The sequence below is a fragment of the Myxine glutinosa genome, chromosome 2, assembly GCF_964187855.1.
Source record: "Myxine glutinosa chromosome 2, kmMyxGlut1.1, whole genome shotgun sequence".
Taxonomy (NCBI): domain Eukaryota; kingdom Metazoa; phylum Chordata; class Myxini; order Myxiniformes; family Myxinidae; genus Myxine; species Myxine glutinosa.
This window is the reverse complement of record NC_136262.1, coordinates 216,838,394-216,851,703: the sequence shown is the minus strand read 5'-3', so window position 1 is coordinate 216,851,703 and position 13,310 is coordinate 216,838,394. Positions and strand designations below refer to the sequence as shown.

General features: G+C 47.3%; 1 protein-coding gene across 1 annotated transcript in view; it reads right to left on the bottom strand.

Annotated features, from left to right (window-relative positions):
• Positions 1 to 12,768: 12,768 nt before the first annotated feature.
• The window catches only part of LOC137420838 (uncharacterized), a 91,357-nt gene continuing 90,815 nt past the window's right edge, over positions 12,769 to 13,310 (bottom strand). Inside the window, exon 10 of the mRNA XM_068106276.2 lies at positions 12,769 to 13,024. The gene's annotated coding sequence lies outside the window, so the exon portion shown is untranslated. The remainder of the gene's footprint in view (positions 13,025 to 13,310) is intronic.

The following is a 13,310-nucleotide window of genomic DNA, read 5'->3' as shown; positions in this document are numbered from 1 at the left end:
GGGTAAATGCATCATGTGATATAGTTGAGCCAGGCCAAAAGGAAATATGCTTGTTTGTATAGAGTTGGCTGAGAGCCATTTCACAGTTGCGAGGCAAAACTGCTTCTCTGTGCTGAGCTGGCAAAAACATGTTTTATCTGGGGTTTGACCTTGTGAAAATGTGAAGCCAAGGGTCCGTTACATCAGATTTTGTTCTTATCTCATGCTCCATTGTGACTCTGCTTTCCTTTTGTTGTAAAAAAAAATTGAGTATATATTGAATGCAGTTGTGACTTGGAATTCAGAGATCTGCTTGCCTGGTGTCAAACATTTCTCTCCATACGTCCGTAATAAATAATCCTTTATCTATCAAGTGTTTGTCATATTTTGATGAAGGTGGACAGACTCCCACATGTGCATGCATGAACACTCTCTTCTCGCAGCTCTTGGACCATGAACTCTCTTAGCCTTGGACTCCATGCTCGGTACTCTTCTCTCGAGTCCGTGGGATGCTCAGGCCAAATTGCTTTACGTCGTTTCAAGCCATTGCTTCATCTGGCCTGCTGCAGAGCAGCGTGGACATTCCCCGACCACAAGCATTTGCCGTGCCATTTACTCAAGTTCTTGCCTGTCCCCATTGTACGGTACACGAGTGTGTATGACATTGGCGCCATTGGAGTTTTAGTTTATTGTGCAGCATGATTGTGTCATTCCATCCCCTATTCATTGTCTTGTGCACTGGATTCGTACGAGTTCTGTTGTTTTGAGTGCCCGTGTCGTTTCTTGTTTAATAAACCATTAAATATAAGAAGTATCTTCCTGATTGGGGGTAGTAAATCCCATGTGCAGGAAAGATTGCCAGTCGGCCACATTGTACGACTTTGGGGGGATAGTAAATATAACAGAGGCTTCCGCTATTAGAGCGTGGATAGGAACACAAGTGCTGTTTGCTCGTAGCAACTTGTGTAAAGATTGTTTGGCTATTCGTGGAGCTCTTAGACCTCTGGCACAGAGGGTCCGCAGTAGCAGGACCACCTGACGTGACAACTGGTGTCAGGAGTTTTGATCGGCCCAATTTCCCCAAGGAGAAATTGAAAATTTAAATTGAGGCATTTAGCCATTTGATAAATGTAAAATAGAATTTTCCTGATTTTGGCATGTGTGGGAGCCATGGACAAAATGATGGCTGTCCATTAAATGGTGGCTTTCCATGAAGTGGTGAATGGTGAGGAGCATGTGGTCGGAGGTGAAATGGGGGCAGGGCTAGGCAAAAAGGATAGGTTGGAAACCTCCCCTACTTCTGCCATCACTCGCAGCCCTTCCTGAGCTCTTCAGTTGTGAGGTTTGCCTAATGGCATATGCCAGGCCATCCTCCAGGCCTAGCCAAAATTATGCATGGAAATTAGAGACATGAGGAGCAAAATGAATAAAATAAATGAGAAATTTGGAATAAAAGGGAATGAAGGTTAAGAAAGATGAACTGGAGCGACATTGTGCTGATGTGGATGTCGCAGTTCCCCATAGGGATCAGATCACCCAGGAGATGAGTGGGAACCAGCGAGGGGGATTAAAGGGAGTGAAGCCAGTAGGGCTTATGGTGTGTGAAGCAGCCTCCCTGGTGTGGCAACATGGCAACATCAACTGACACGACAAAATTATATTATCCAGTTTGAAGCTAGAGAACAGAAGGGGCTGTTGGAAAGATAATATTAACTGAGGGAATCTCTGGCAAAGAACCAACATCTGCATATTGAGAAAAAGCTGGCCTTTGAACATATTGTCGTGTGATTCCCCTCCGTGAAAACCGGGAAATCACGGATGGCAATTCGAGCTTTAATTAAGGCGATGATCAAATTCGAACTCACTATATATGCGCGGGCAGAAGGGAGAGGAAGAAGAAGCGGGAGCGCTTACCTGTCGGTGCTGAGCAATCTTCAAACCTTCAATCCTGACTAATCTCACACTCTTACTATGTCTCTCCGAAAAGACTGACTGGACAACCCTCCCATCCACTTTCTGAACAATCCTCTCCAAGAAGTTCTGTCACTCAAGCTTTTGGGTCTCACTATCAGCCATGATCTTTCCTGGGAAAACCACATTTCAAATCTGGCCTCCAAAGTCAGTCGCCGAATGGGCATCCTCCGTCGTGTGAAGTCCTTCCTTGGCACACCTGAGCTCCTCACCTCCTGCAAGGCTTTCATCCGCAGCTCAATGGAATCCTGTTCTCCCCTCTGGGCCGGTGCTCCTACCTCACACCTAGCTCGGCTTCACGCTGCTGAAACCAAAGTTTCCAGAATCATTGGAATTTCCCGCGATGAAGCTAACTCCGAGGGCCTATCACATACTCACCACAGGCAGGTTGGTGGTCTTTCTGTCTTCTACAGACTCCTCTCTGGCCTTGCTCCCCCAGCTCTCTCTGGGCTCTGTCCCCCCAAATATTCCTACAGGTCGCACAAGATCTGCTGCAACCCTCTTATGGTTAAACTGCCAAAATCAAGACTCTGTGCTCACTCCTTCATTCCCCTTTTCTCCCGGCTCTGGAACAAACTCCCTCACTCTCTTCAATCCCACTCCTCCCTCCAGGTCTTTAAAACAGCTGTTCACCACCATCTCTTATCTTCCCCCATCCAAAACCTTGATCTTTTCTACCCCCACTAATTTCACCCCAAATCCACTTTTTTGAAATACCAACTTCTGTCCTGGAAGTCCTTGTGTTTTATACTTCTCCCACCCCCCCCCCCCACCCCCTTCCCACACCTCCTCCCCCCCACACATCTCCCGATGTCCCTGCTCTCAAATGTTGTTTGTGTGCTTCTCCTTCTCTCCCCATCTTGTCTACCGCTCCCTCTTTTTATATATTTTGTTTGTCTGTTTGATTTGTTTGTGAAATAAATGTTAGCTCTTTCACGAGCCTCGATTCTGTATACAAAAGAAAAAGAAAAAAAAGTTTAAAAAAAGGAATATTTATTAAACGGGACCCGAAACAATGGAACGCACCGATAAAAACTAAAACCTAAGTTGGGATCCCACACACCAGGGAATATATATGAAAGGAAACACATCGGGTGTGTGTTTGTGCTGGCTTAGCTCTACACGCTGGAGTGTTCTCGTCTGCTGTCGTCCAGGCCCCAAGCGTTCAAGCCCGACGCGGCACCGGTGTTGGTGGGGAAGAAAGGCCGCCGTCCACTCGTTCGCGCTCCACTAGGCTCCACCGAGCCACTCGCTCGCCCCGGCCTCGTCTGCCTGCGTGCCACAGGCCTTCCACCCGACTCAAACGGGTCACGTGCAGATTGCTCCTTTGGCCGTGCCTGGCTCCGTCCACGCAGAATCGCTCACTTGGCGTCCAGAACGGAAAGGGCAAGAGCGACGAGATCAGAGGACAAGAAAAAGGCAAGGGAATTTTGAGGAACGCAAGGGAAGTTCAGGGTAAGCAGAAGGTCCAGCACAAGAGGCAGTCCAAAATGAGAGGGAAAAGGGAGAGAAAATGTCAGTCCACGACCATCTGCTGTCGCATCCAAAACGAGAAGACAAAAATGTCGGCCAGCCAGTTGTGTTATCGGCCGTCTCGTGACATCCGCTCTCTTTCTCTCCCAATCAGTGCATCACTTCTTGCTCGCCCATCCCTCGACCAATCACGAGTCCTTCTGGGGGTGTCTATTGCCTGGCTTGCTCTATGTTTCATCGCCATGCCGGCATAATGCACGGCCACTTCCTGACTGTTCTTCCAGTAAGTTTTATTGTTAGAGGGGAATTTTTATTAGTGTGTGCACTCATGGGGATTGATTCCTAACGAGTGTCTAGGTGCGTTGCCATACGGACAATGGAATGATCACAGGTTTGACACACAGGGGAATTAGCATAATCCCTATTCTACTTATCACAAAGCCATCCTTGTATGATCACAAATATACACTTAATCCGACATATGGGCTAGACAACTCCTCTACTTATTTACATTGAGATGGTTCTTCTTCTTCACGACAACCGAAGCATGATACCTATGCAGATCTACCTAACTCTATATATGTCACTACCCCAAAATTCATAACACAGCCCCCCTCCACCCCCCTGGAACCGGAGCCCCTGCTAGGTTCACTGCAGGCGCTACCATTCCAGTCTTAACACTTACTGTCTCACACTTAATTAACCTATGAAATAAATCAGGAGGGCTATGGGAAGCGAGCCGAAGCTACCTGCCTATTCTCCTTGACATGCTATCCCCTTAAACAATCATCACATGTCAAATATTTACAAGATTATCATTGGTCGTTCCTGCGGAGGGAGGAAACAAACAACACTCAAACCTAACTTAACCACAAACTTAACCTTATGCAAAAGTTCAAAAATTCTAAAAACATTTCTCCAACCACTTCCTGCAGACCACGTCCCCCGGTGGATTTAAAAAAAATATATATATATACAAGATCGAGGCTCGTGTAAGAGCTAACATTAATGACAAAAAAACCATAACAAAACAACAACAGGCATTTTAAGGCCATTTGCCCTGCTCGAGCGGGGGTTAGCCTTGTGGTGGATGAGGTCCCCGGTGGATGCCACAAGACTCAACATTACCTGCGGGGCCATACCAATGCACCCCAAATTTCCGCGGGCCCGGTCCTGGTGTTACAGGTGTGTGACATGGCTCGGTGTATTTCGCCCTCATTCATTCAACACAAAGCCATAACCACTCATGCACATTCCAAAAATCATCACCACACAAAATCAATAAAGCACATATTTCACCCTCCCCCCACCCCCCTGCAGGACCATGGCATAGGTGTCATATTCGTATGTGCGTTTCCTACGAGGCAGCGGGGAGGTACCGCACAAGTAAGATGGTGGGGGCGCTTCAGGCTGTGGTACCCGCAGTCCCAAACAAGTCGCCCGACTTACAATTTCTTTGCCCCTCCGCCCCTTTACCTCTTGGCCCGTGACAGCCAAACAGCTCCTTACACTGTTACCCAGCCTGTGGGGTCTCCACACACCAGGCTCCGTTGCCTCCAGCTTCCTTGCAGCCTCACGGGTCGCCGGGAGTCTCTCGCCCCAGGGCACCAAACAGACCCCACCACCGACGGGCTCCAATTTCCAGACACCACTGGCTGCCAGAGGTAATTACTGCAGAGGGGGGATAGTATGGCAGATAGGTGCAGGAATTGTGCCTTTGATGATACAAGCATGAGAGTTGGCACACAGAGTATGCCCAAAGGAAGATATTTGGCTATAGGGCCATCACAGATTTGTCCTTTTTTGAAAGATGGTCACCATTGTTGTCACAGGACAAATCTGCGATGGCCCTATAGCCAAATATCTTCCTTAGGGCAGACTCTAACTGTGTGTCAACTCTCGTGCTTGTATCATCAAAGGCACAATTCTCCCAAATATTTCCCCTGCACCATGTATCTGCCGCACTAAAAATTGGGCGCCAATTTTATTGGACACATCTGCAACGACTCCAATAGTCAGAATATTTAACAGGGTACCAAATACCATGCTTGCATGATTCAAACAATAGGTTATTCAAATTAATATACCATATACCATAATATACCATATAAATGGCAGCCATTTTAAAAACTGTTGTCACAGGACATATATATGATAACCCAATAGTTAGGGGTTTTTAATTATGTGCCAAATGTCAAGCTTGTATGACAACAACAGTTTATACACAGTAATGTACCAAATATATGTAAAATAACAAGCAATGGAGGCCATTTTGAAAAATGGCCGCCATTGTTGTCACTGGACAAATCTGCGATGGCCCTATAGCCAAATATCTTCCTTAGGGCATACTCTAACTGTGTGCCAACTCTCGTGCTTGTATCATCAAAGTCACAATTCTCCCAAACATTTCACCTATCTGCCGTACTAGGGGCCGCAGTCATCGCTCCTCCAGAGCTCGATCCGTACCTGCGGACACGCACACCTTCCCCACCCACAAAATATTTCCTCCCCTGCTGCCATTCAATTTTCCAACACATTTCCAGAGATGATGTTACAAAAAGGTTTTTGCCATGGCCTGCTTTCATGAAATCCCATATTCATATTTTAACTGTTTCCAAGCACATTTCAAAAACACCATACCACTCATAACTCAATTTCCAAACTCACGACCACATAAAAACACATAACCTCGACACATAAACAAACGCCACCCACAAGACTGTGTGGCACACATTCCACCCCCCCTCACCGGCCATGCCATCACTCCCACCCACCCACTACTCCAAATTACATGTCCCCAATTTCTCAAGCAAATCCTGAAGCCTGGGACAGTACACATCCAAGCACTTACCTCGACCTTGATGTGCAGGTATTTCATTTGGTCAGGCCCAAAAGTGTTATCCACCCTACAGAATCCCAAAATTTCTCCCATTGGACCAATCAAATTCTTCCAAATTGCCTTTTGTCCCTACTGTACTGGCAGGTATGTGGATCCGCCTCCAACGGTGAACTGTACTAAACCACTACATTTGACTACGACAGCTCCGTACCTCTACTGTGCAAGGGTCATTGGGACAAGTTGAGCAGCCAAAACGTCAACATGGCCCATGAGTGTCGATAAGGGCGTGACCCACCATCCATCCTTCAGCCCCCCTGCGAGGAACACGGCTGCACCAGCCCCAGCTGGCCAATGTGGTGAGCACCTGCTGCCAACACAACCACTCACACAACCTCAGCCCTGGGGGAGGCGGTCGCAGTGTGTGGCATCCACATCACATTACCTACGCCGCCCTCATCCCCCAGTCCACACAACTGCAGCCCCACGTGCCCACCCACACTTGACCACGCCAAGGTCTAATCGACAGCCATGCTCCACCAGGAGACTCCTCCAGAAGACATGGTCCACACACCTCGGTCACCCGCAGCACCACTTTGACCCCCAGATTACCCAACTACCTCTCCACAATCCCACGACCCAAATATCGGCGCAGTCACCCCCATAGCCAGTTGAAGGCTGTGTCCTGCTAACCTATCAATTTTATCCCAGCCTCCAACACTCTGGTCTAACACACCTGGATCAATAATGGTGCCACTGCTGTCAGTGACCACCATGGTATCACAAAATTCACCCTTAAATTTGCATCTTACCCTCAGATTACCCATGTCAAATATTTTTCACATTTTACTAATCTCACCAAAGACGGGTACTTCTCCATACACATGCCAGCCGAGCATGGCCCATATGCTCAGCTTGTTACACATTCCAGATTAATCAAACCCGTGGCTCTCTTCCCAAGCCGAAAGTCCGCAAATCATAACAGATCATCTGTGGAAGGTCACTCTCACACCATCATGTTTCATAGATGCTCCAATGGTTGTCCGGTGGGCTATAACATTCCTGTCCATGCGGAATCGACCCACATCCGTAGACCAGCACAGCATGGCAGGTCACCACATGCTGGCTGTCCCAGAGTCTCAGGGAGAGGCTGTCAGGCCGCATGCCCGGGCGGTCACATCAGGCCCACAAGTTGGCAGTCGGCGATGCCGCCACAAAAGCGCGACCTACAACACCTCCCCCTAGTGGTCCTCATAATAAGCCATCCCAGACACCTGAGAAATCACCTCGGACCCCCCTGGAGGTCTTGACCACCACCAGGGTCCGGTGACCCTGCTGGCCCGAGACACCCGCTCGGGCGGCGCCCCGATGGACAAGGGACGCGACACTCCACCAGACTCCCCGTGGGGCCAAAGTCGTACCACGACACCCATGGTCGGACCCCATGTCGTAATCTCACCAGCACAGCCCCCAAGCTGGCTGGTATACCCACATTTTGAAAGGGACACATTTTCCCCGAGGCCATCCCCAATGACCTCTCCTGGTCCGAATTCCGCTACCCGGGGACCAGCTCACACAATGGCTGCTCCAAATCCAATTCCCATTTAAATACTTTATTTTTCCTTTAAAAAAAATTTGATTTCCCATGCCAAACCGCAGCTGCAGGTAACAACCCCCTCTCCTCAGGTTGTTCTGCCCCTCCCTGCAGCTGTTCCAAATTTTCTACGGGGACCAGATCTTCTGAGGCTCTATCTCCCGACTCCACTCTGTCCGAATCCAGCTCGGAGCCAAAACACTCCCCCTGCTGGGTATCCAATTTCAGAGCCTCTTGTACCCAATTGGTGTGCATGGTGAGGGTCCCCTCAGTCACTCTAACCTCATCAACGGACCGACTCACCTCAACCTTCAAGCTCCTTTGGACCTGAGCACCCTCTTCCCCGATGGTACTGTCACAGGTCTCCAGCCGCTGTTTCACATCATTATTAACCAATTCTGGCCCCACCAGGCCCTCATCAATAAATACCCGGTCCGGTTCCGTCACCCGGACCCCCAATATTGTTACCCCCTCGGCCAATTCAACCCCCTGTTGATGTGTTGCGGCATCCACATCAGCCGATAACCTTCCAGGCCTTCATGCAGCAAACATTCCCCATTTAAATTTGCACACTCCCCATTCACCACCAATTGTTCATTCATCTCCCTGATTTCATTCCCCTGTTCACTCATTTGTTCATTCATTCCACATGGGATTTTCGTTTCTTTAATCTGGGCATCCAATCTTTCACTAACAGCATCACTTTCCTCTTTCATTTCATTGATTTCTTTACTCATTCCCCTCATAATATCACTCATGCCCCTAAATAATTTTAACATGGCCTGGAAAGACATAGGACACGTCTCTTGGCTCGATCGCTTCGGAACGGGGGAGGTTCCATCTCTACCCTCCAATTCCCCTATATTTGGCCCACTTCCAACGCTACCAGCATCTTCGCTCCACCCCTCCTTATGACACATCCCCTCCATCCGTTGAGAGGAGGTCGTTCCCCGCACGTATTTATTTTTACCTCAGGAATAGATTTAAATTTAGCGACGCACTGCTCGCGTCTCGCACACCAATCAACTACACCAATTTTATCGCCTCAGACGAAATAATTTTTTACTTCCGAATGCCGAGTGCAATGTATGCTCGACGGTGTCGATTTCAACAACCACGGGCACAAGAGTGAACACTAGGTTCGAATCTCACTGCCTGACACCATTTGTCGTGTGATTCCCCTCGGTGAAGACCGGGAAATTACGGATGGCAATTCGAGCATTAATTAAGGCGACGATCAAATTCGGACTCATTATATATGCGCGGGAGGAAGGGAGAGGAAGAAGCGGAAACGCTTACCTGTCGGTCCCGAGCAGTCTTCAAACCTGCAAAGTAAATAAACTCACACCGAAAACGGAATGAGAATGTACAAAAGTAATATTTATTAAACGGAACCCGAAACAATGGAACGCGCCAATAACAACTAAAACCTAAGTTGGGATCCCACACACCAGACTTGCACACGGACGAGGGAATATATATGAAAGGAAACGCGTCGGGTGTGTTTGTGCCGGCTTAGCTCTACTCGCTGGAGTGTTCTTGTCTGCTGTCGCCCAGGCCCCAAGCGTGCAAGCCCGACGCGGCACTGGTGTTGGCGGGAAGAAAGGCCGCCATCCACTCGTTCGCGCTCCACTAGGCCCCACCGAGCCACTCGCTTGCCCCGGTATCGTCTGTTGGCATGCCACAGGCCTTCCGCGTGACTCGAACGGGTCACATGCAGTTCGCTCCTCCGGCCGTGCCTGGCTCCGTCCACGCAGAATCGCTCGCTTGGCGATCTTCATCAAAATCTAATCATTTCGTCCTCGCCACATACGTTACAGCTCTGCCAAATTTCGTCGGAATCCGTCCACAACCTTTTGAGATATTTTGTTCAGACAAACAGACAGGGGTGAAACCATAACCTCCATCCACCTTTGGTGGCGGAGGTAACAAGTTAAAATAGATTAAATTTACAACCCACCCCCCCCCCCCCCCCCAAAAAAAAGAAAAATACTTTAAATGTATAAAATAAAATTGTTTTTGCAAATATCAAAGACCAAATGCAAGGATTGATGAAAGATTTGAGAGAAATACAAAATGACCCCAATAATTAATGTACACGCTCTAAACAAATGGGCACCATGACTTAACCCAGGTTTCTGCAAGATGCACACCACCAAGTGAAACTCCCAAAATCCAGAATCACTGCTCACCTGCACTCTTTTGTTCCTCTTTTTAACCACCTGTGGAACCAATTTCGACATTCCCTTCAATGTCATTCTTCCCTCCAGGTCTTTAAAACAGCTGTTTACCAACATCTCAGGTCATCATCCACCATGCAAAGCTACACTACTCACAATAAGTTAGGGACATTGTGGGAGTGAGTTGATTTTTTTTTATAGGGGTGAGTGTTTCACTTCACTGATTTTTGGGATAGGCAGACCATTGTATGTGGGTTATGGAATCACCTTGTTTTGTGTTCTGTATGAAATGTGCTCACTGTACACTGTTTGTTTGTCCTATGGGGGTCAATACTCAAAAAGTCAAATTCATAATCATGGTCAATACAGCATACATTTGTCCATTTCTGGGGGTATAAAGGCAGGTATTGTTGAGGAATATTGCCCAGTACACCATTCGACCAACAATGCGTACATGACGTCGCTTAACAGACGAGGAGCGCCATCTAGCCATAGCCCGCCTGCGTGACGGCAGTAGGCAGTCTGATGTCGCCGTCGAATTTGGCGTGTCACTGAGTGTCATCGGCAGGCTGGCTACGAAGCATACAGCCACTGGCAGCGTTCGGAATCGTCACCGATCGGAACGACGACCAGTACCTGAGGACCTACGCTCTCCGGCACCGAGATGAGCGCTCCACAGCTTCAATCACATTTGCGAGAGGCCAGGGGTACCAGGGTGTCCAGACAAACCATCCGCAACCGACTCCGCCGCTTTGAGTTGAATGCTAGACGTCCGTTGCAGGTGACACCACTGACGGCAAGACACCGTGTTAACCGTTTGCAGTGGGCACAAGACCACGTCACCTGGACCATGCAGCAGTGGTCGTCCATCCTGTTCACTGATAAATCCCGGATCACCCTGCACAGAAAAGATGGCCACCGACATCACTGGAGACGGCGAGATGAACGGTACGCCAAAGTCAACATGGTCCCGAGGCACCACTTTGGAGGAGGTGGCGTAACAGTCTGGGCAGGCGTCGCCAGTTAGCGCAAAACTGAACTGGTGTTTGTAGATGGGACAGTTACTGGCCGTTCTTACCTGCGGGACATCATAGATCCCATCATCATCCCTCAGTACACTCAACGTACCCCGGATTTCATCTTCATGGATGACAACGCGCCTCCTCACCGAGCCAGAATCGTCACAGCTCGTCTTCAGGAAGTCGGGGCTCCTCACATGGAGTGGCCGGCCTTGTCACCCGACCTGAACCCAATCGAGCATGTCTGGGACAAACTGAAGCAGCGCCTGGATACACGTGCCGCGCCACCACGTGACCGAGCTAAACTTCGCGCGGCGCTGGTGGAGGAGTGGAACGCACTTCCGCAGATCAACATCATGAGGCTGGTGAGGAGTATGAGGAGTCGGTGTCAAGCGGTGATCGCTGCGAATGGTGGGAACACACGCTACTGAAATCCTGAATTTGTGGTTTTGGGGGTATCACCCATATGACGTGATTTGTTGTAACCAATAAATATTGAAATCAAGAATGCTGTGTTTTTTCACACTCATTAATAACCATAGAATTAGGACCAACAACTTTTTCATCATAATTAATACACAAAATCACCCACACCGAAGAACCTGCCAATATCCCTAACTTATTGTGAGTAGTGTATGATTACCTTACTCCCTTCCCTGTTGACCACCACACCAACTTCCAAGTTTCCAGTTTTTCCTTCTTGAGAGTTGCTTCAGTATCCATCTCGTCCATCCCATATGCATGTGGTCCATCTCTCATTCGCCCCCACAGCCCTTATTTGTCCAAATCTCCCTCTATTCTGTTCCTCAACCCTGCTGCTCGCTAGCCTTTTCCCTTTCTATTGTTCTGTTGCATCCTGGTCTATTCTGTGTTATAGCTCTCTACGAGCCTTGGCTTTGCATAAAAAGAACATCAATTTTGGACTTTATATCTGAATTTCTAGTTACAACAATATTTTTTGCAATCAGAAATTGCCCAAAGAGAAGAAGACCAAAAGAAACCTGGAGAATGACTGTTCAGGCAAAACTAAAAGCTTTCAATGCAATGGAAGTGAAACAAATGGAAGAGTTTGTGATGGATCTCAGAAAAAATGTCAAGATTTTGTTGCACCCTGGTGTCAAAAGATACGATGAGAAGTAATATATTCGATCATAAGACCCATCCAACCCACTTCATGGTATCTCTGTGCCTTTCTAAACAGTGTGACGTAGTCTTCCAAATGCCCCATGGGCTATCTCACCCTCTGGTCATGTGACAAGATCTAACAGGTTCTGATAAACTTGTCAGTTATCTGGCTGAAGCATTGATTTCATAGGAAGAAAATTACTTTGATCTACTCTTAAGCTCATTCAATACATATCACTAGTCAGATGAGGTGCTATTCACTTGTACCATGACAATATTGATACAGCCAAGAGAATACACATCATTTTGGAAAAGGGTTTGGAAAAGGGGGGGTAATGCTGCCAAGTTATGATCAGATGAAGTTTCCTACAAACAACTCATCCCAAAATCACAGTGAACAAACAGATCTTTGCCCAGTTGGAATAACTGTGGTCAGTACCAATTCATTTTGTTGTCAAAGAAAATCCAAGCTTCGTTTCATTACAACACCTGTACTTTTTAATCTTACCTTTTAAAATGCATCACGCTTGTTCACGATTACATACTGGATGATGTTCAAACTTCAGTCATTTGATGAGTTGACATTGCATGCAAGGTGGAAAGCTTTTATTGGTTCATACAGGAGAATAAAAAAAGAGAACAAGCAACAGTTTAAAGTAAGTTCTCAAGACATGAGAGAACAAAGGGATGTGCACGATAAATGGAGATAAAGTAGAAATGAGAGTAAAGTAAAATACAATGATGTGAAAGATGAATGAAGGACATAAGAAAGAGTTGAAGTAGGGTGATTGTTTTTGCTTTTTTATTTTGGTGTGATGACAAAAGAGTCAGAAGACAGCGGAGACTCCTGTGAAACAGGGGTATTAGAAAAGGGGGGAGGGGGAAGGAATTAATCACGAACTTGCATGGCATTATTAACCTAAAAAACAAACACAGTAGATATTAAATTTAGTTGCAAAACATAGTGAGTGTAGTACGATTAAAAGACTATGAAAAACATAGTTAACTGACCATTAAATAGAAGATTGCTAGTTTTCATTGTATTGAGGCACAGTGCTTATGGTACGATTAAGATGTTTTACTGCTCTTGCATCTATAAAATTGCTCTACTGCCACTTGCATATGAAATTTGG